The sequence below is a fragment of the Malaclemys terrapin genome, chromosome 15 (assembly GCF_027887155.1).
Source record: "Malaclemys terrapin pileata isolate rMalTer1 chromosome 15, rMalTer1.hap1, whole genome shotgun sequence".
Lineage (NCBI taxonomy): Eukaryota > Metazoa > Chordata > Testudines > Emydidae > Malaclemys > Malaclemys terrapin.
In genome coordinates this window covers 13747360-13752359 of record NC_071519.1, presented here as the reverse complement: position 1 = coordinate 13752359, position 5000 = coordinate 13747360, and the positions used below count along the sequence as shown (strand labels likewise).

Here is a 5000-nt window from a genome sequence, read left to right as displayed (position 1 = left end):
GGGAGGGCGGGCGGGCGGAGGGGCTCTGGCGGCCAGCCCGGGCCCCGGAGCTCGAGAAGGAAAAAAGGACCGGGCCCGCGAGAGACGGGGGCCCTGCCGCAGGGGGGCAGTCCGACCGGGGCTCACCGTGCGGCAGGCCCGGGCGTCGGCAGGGGAAAGCGGGCGAGGAGGCGCGGGGGCCGGGTGCCTACGGCCATACCGGACCGAACGCCCCCGATCCCGTCCGATCTCGGAAGGTAAACCGTCCCGGGCCTGGCTAGTACTTGGATGGGTGACCGCCTGGGAATCCCAGGTGCCGTAGGCAGCTTTTCCCGGTCCGAGCCAGCTCTCTCTCCTTTTCTGGGGAGGAAGGAGAGGGGGGGGACGGGCCGGAAAGCCCCTCGTCGCTCCTGCCGAGTCGGAGGTCGCGGCCGCAGGTCACGGGTCTGGGCGCCTGGGGTCCGGCTCCCCACCCGGCTTCCTCCGCGGAGGACCCACCGAAGCCGCTGGGGGAGACCCCGGGCATGGGGCGGACTGGCCCGGACCCTCCCGGCCGCCGGCCCGCAGGACCGCCCCGAATCCCCCCGCCCCGCGGCCACCCAGGCCAGGCCTGGCCAGGCGGGACGGACGGCGGGTGTCCAGCGCCCAGCGGCTTCCGCCAGCGGGGACCCACGGCCCCCAAAGCCGCAGGGGGAGGCCCCGGGCCCGGGACGGACTCGCTCGGACCCCCTGCGCCCGGGCGCCGGCTCGCGGGACCGCCCCGAATCCCCCCGCGGCCACCCAGGCCAGGCCTGGCCAGGCGGGACGGACGGCGGGTGTCCAGCGCCCAGCGGCTTCCTCCAGCGGGGACCCACGGCCCCCAGAGCCGCAGGGGGACACCCCGGGGCCGGGACGGACTCGCTCGGACGCGCTCGGACCCCCTGCGCCCGGCCGCCGGCTCGCGGGACCGCCCCGAATCCCCCGCCCCGCGGCCACCCAGGCCAGGCCTGGCCAGGCGGGACGGACGGCGGGTGTCCAGCGCCCAGCGGCTTCCGCCAGCGGGGACCCACGGCCCCCCAGAGCCGCAGGGGGAGACCCCGGGGCCGGGACGGACTCGCTCGGACGCGCTCGGACCCCCTGCGCCCGGCCGCCGGCTCGCGGGACCGCCCCGAATCCCCCCGCGGCCACCCAGGCCAGGCCTGGCCTGGCCTGGCAGGCCGGCGTGCAGCTCCCCCGGGCTTCCTCCCCCGACGACCCGCGCCCCCCCGAGCCGCAGGCGGAGACCCCGGCCCCGGGGCGGACCGGCCCGGGCTCGCTCGAGCCCCCTGCGCCCGGCCCGCAGGACCGCCCCCCCCCCCCCCCCGAATCCCCCGGGAGAGGCCCGGCCTGCACGCCACTGACGACCCGCGGCCCCCAAAGTCGCGGGAGGCGCCCCCGGCCCCGGGGGCCGGTTAGCTCCGTGTCGCTCCGCGCCCCCCCCCCGCCCCTCGCTGCCGGGACCGGGCACCGCCCCAGAGTCAGCCGCAGCCGGACGGCCTGAGAGCTGCCCTCCTGTGGACGACGGTGAGTTTACCTTGACACTAACCGGCCATCAGCCAGGTCAACCCCATTGCTAGACTGGGGTGGACCTGGTGGCCGAGTGGGGACTTGGAACATTTGACAGCTGCTCCCCGGGGCTTGACCGCTTGTCCTGAACGCCCCCCCCCCACCCCACCCCCCCCAGCCCCCGGCTCCTGCTCCCCTCTCCCCAGCCTCGGTGCTCCGCTCCCTGCCTCGGAGGCTGCCCCTTTGCGGCGCCTGCATCGCCTCCGAGGACGCGCACCTTCCGGAGGCTGGACGTAAAGCCTGACGCCCGCCACCGCCGCCGACCCGGCTCTCCGAGGGACGACTGTGAGGCCTCCCCCCACCCCCGGACCGCCCTGGGGACGACTGCTAAGCCTCCCCCAACGGACCGCCCGGGGGAAGACTGCTAAGCCTTCCCCGGACCTGCTCCCTCTCGACTATTAAGCCCCCCCTCTGTGGTCCTCAGGACCGCTGCCGCGCAGCCCTCGGAGTGGGGTGACACCCGGGCCGGAAAGCAAAGCGGCCACCAGGTCAACCCGTCGAATCCAATGGGTTGACCTGGTGGCCGGAAAGCAAACCGGCCGCCAGGTCAACCCAGTAGATTCCGCGGGTTGACCTGGTGGCCGCTAAGCACGACTCTTAAGCCTCCGCCGGACCGCCTGGGGAATGGCTATTAAGCCTGCCCCCGGAGTACTCGGGGGGACGACTATTAAGCCTCTCCTGGAACGACTATTAAGCCTGCCCCCGGAGTCCTCGGGGGACGACTATTAAGCCTCCCCCGGACCGGCTCCGTCTCGACTATTAAGCCCCCCCTCTGTGGTCCTCAAGACCACTGCCGCTCTGCCCTCGGAGTGGGGTGACGCCCGGGCCGGAAAGCAAACCGGCCACCAGGTCAACCCGTTGAATCCATTGGGTTGACCTGGTGGCCGGAAAGGAAACCGGCCGCCAGGTCAACCCAATAGATTCAGCGGGTTGACCTGGTGGCCGAACGGGGACTTTGAAAATTTTACAGCTGCTTCCCCTGGGGTTGACCTGTTGTCCCGGTGGGGACTTTGAACATTTGACAGCCGCTACCCGGGGCTTGACCTGTTGTCCTGAACGCCCCCCACCCCACGGCTCCTGCTCCCCACTCCCCAGCCTCGGTGCCCCGCTCCCTGCCTCAGAGGCCGCCTCTCTGCGGCAGCTGCAGCGCGTCCGAGGACGCTCACCCTCCGGAGGCTGGATGTAAAGCCTGACACCCGCCACCGCCGCCGACCCGGCTCTCCCAGGGACGACTGTGAGGCCTCCCCCCACCCCCGGACCACCCTGAGGACGACTGCTAAGCCTCCCCCACCGGACCGCCCGGGGGAAGACTGCGACGCCTCCCGCCAGGCCCCCACCCAGCCTGGGGGGAAGACTGCTAAGCCTCCCCCCCCCACACACACTGTCGGGGGATGACGATTAAGCCTCTCCCGGACCGGCTCCGTCTCGACTATTAAGCCCCCCCTCTGTGGTCGTCAAGACCACTGCCGCGCTGCCCTCGGAGTGGGGTGACACCCGGGCCGGAAAGCAAAGCGGCCACCAGGTCAACCCGTCGAATCCAATGGGTTGACCTGGTGGCCGGAAAGCAAACCGGCCGCCAGGTCAACCCAGTAGATTCCGCGGGTTGACCTGGTGGCCGTTAAGCACGACTCTTAAGCCTCCGCCGGACCGCCTGGGGAATGGCTATTAAGCCTGCCCCCGGAGTCCTCGGGGGACGACTATTAAGCCTCCCCCGGACCGGCTCCGTCTCGACTATTAAGCCCCCCCTCTGTGGTCCTCAAGACCACTGCCGCTCTGCCCTCGGAGTGGGGTGACGCCCGGGCCGGAAAGCAAAGCGGCCACCAGGTCAACCCAGTAGATTCCGCGGGTTGACCTGGTGGCCGCTAAGCACGACTCTTAAGCCTCCGCCGGACCGCCTGGGGAATGGCTATTAAGCCTGCCCCCGGAGTACTCGGGGGGACGACTATTAAGCCTCTCCTGGAACGACTATTAAGCCTGCCCCCGGAGTCCTCGGGGGACGACTATTAAGCCTCCCCCGGACCGGCTCCGTCTCGACTATTAAGCCCCCCCTCTGTGGTCCTCAAGACCACTGCCGCTCTGCCCTCGGAGTGGGGTGACGCCCGGGCCGGAAAGCAAACCGGCCACCAGGTCAACCCGTTGAATCCATTGGGTTGACCTGGTGGCCGGAAAGGAAACCGGCCGCCAGGTCAACCCAATAGATTCAGCGGGTTGACCTGGTGGCCGAACGGGGACTTTGAAAATTTTACAGCTGCTTCCCCTGGGGTTGACCTGTTGTCCCGGTGGGGACTTTGAACATTTGACAGCCGCTACCCGGGGCTTGACCTGTTGTCCTGAACGCCCCCCACCCCACGGCTCCTGCTCCCCACTCCCCAGCCTCGGTGCCCCGCTCCCTGCCTCAGAGGCCGCCTCTCTGCGGCAGCTGCAGCGCGTCCGAGGACGCTCACCCTCCGGAGGCTGGATGTAAAGCCTGACACCCGCCACCGCCGCCGACCCGGCTCTCCCAGGGACGACTGTGAGGCCTCCCCCCACCCCCGGACCACCCTGAGGACGACTGCTAAGCCTCCCCCACCGGACCGCCCGGGGGAAGACTGCGACGCCTCCCGCCAGGCCCCCACCCAGCCTGGGGGGAAGACTGCTAAGCCTCCCCCCCACACACACACTGTCGGGGGATGACGATTAAGCCTCTCCCGGACCGGCTCCGTCTCGACTATTAAGCCCCCCCTCTGTGGTCGTCAAGACCACTGCCGCGCTGCCCTCGGAGTGGGGTGACACCCGGGCCGGAAAGCAAAGCGGCCACCAGGTCAACCCGTCGAATCCAATGGGTTGACCTGGTGGCCGGATAGCAAACCGGCCGCCAGGTCATCCCAGTAGATTCGGAGGGTTGACCTGGTGGCCGTAAAGCACGACTATTAAGCCTGCCCCCTGGAGCGCTCGGGGGACGACTATTAAGCCTCCCACGGACCTGCTCCGTCTCGGCTATTAAGCCCCCCCTCTGTGGTCCTCAAGACCACTGCCGCTCTGCCCTCGGAGTGGGGTGACGCCCGGGCCGGAAAGCAAACCGGCCACCAGGTCAACCCGTTGAATCCATTGGGTTGACCTGGTGGCCGGAAAGGAAACCGGCCGCCAGGTCAACCCAATAGATTCAGCGGGTTGACCTGGTGGCCGAACGGGGACTTTGAAAATTTTACAGCTGCTTCCCCTGGGGTTGACCTGTTGTCCCGGTGGGGACTTTGAACATTTGACAGCCGCTACCCGGGGCTTGACCTGTTGTCCTGAACGCCCCCCACCCCACGGCTCCTGCTCCCCACTCCCCAGCCTCGGTGCCCCGCTCCCTGCCTCAGAGGCCGCCTCTCTGCGGCAGCTGCAGCGCGTCCGAGGACGCTCACCCTCCGGAGGCTGGATGTAAAGCCTGACACCCGCCACCGCCGCCGACCCGG

At 70.0% G+C, this 5000-nt stretch overlaps 1 non-coding gene across 1 annotated transcript; it reads left to right on the top strand.

Moving 5' to 3' along the window:
• The first annotated feature begins 185 nt into the window (after window positions 1-185).
• On the top strand, window positions 186-304 carry LOC128824048 (5S ribosomal RNA). Its single transcript, XR_008442279.1, has one exon. It is a non-coding gene; the product is annotated as a 5S ribosomal RNA (ribosomal RNA).
• The last annotated feature ends 4696 nt before the right edge of the window (window positions 305-5000 follow it).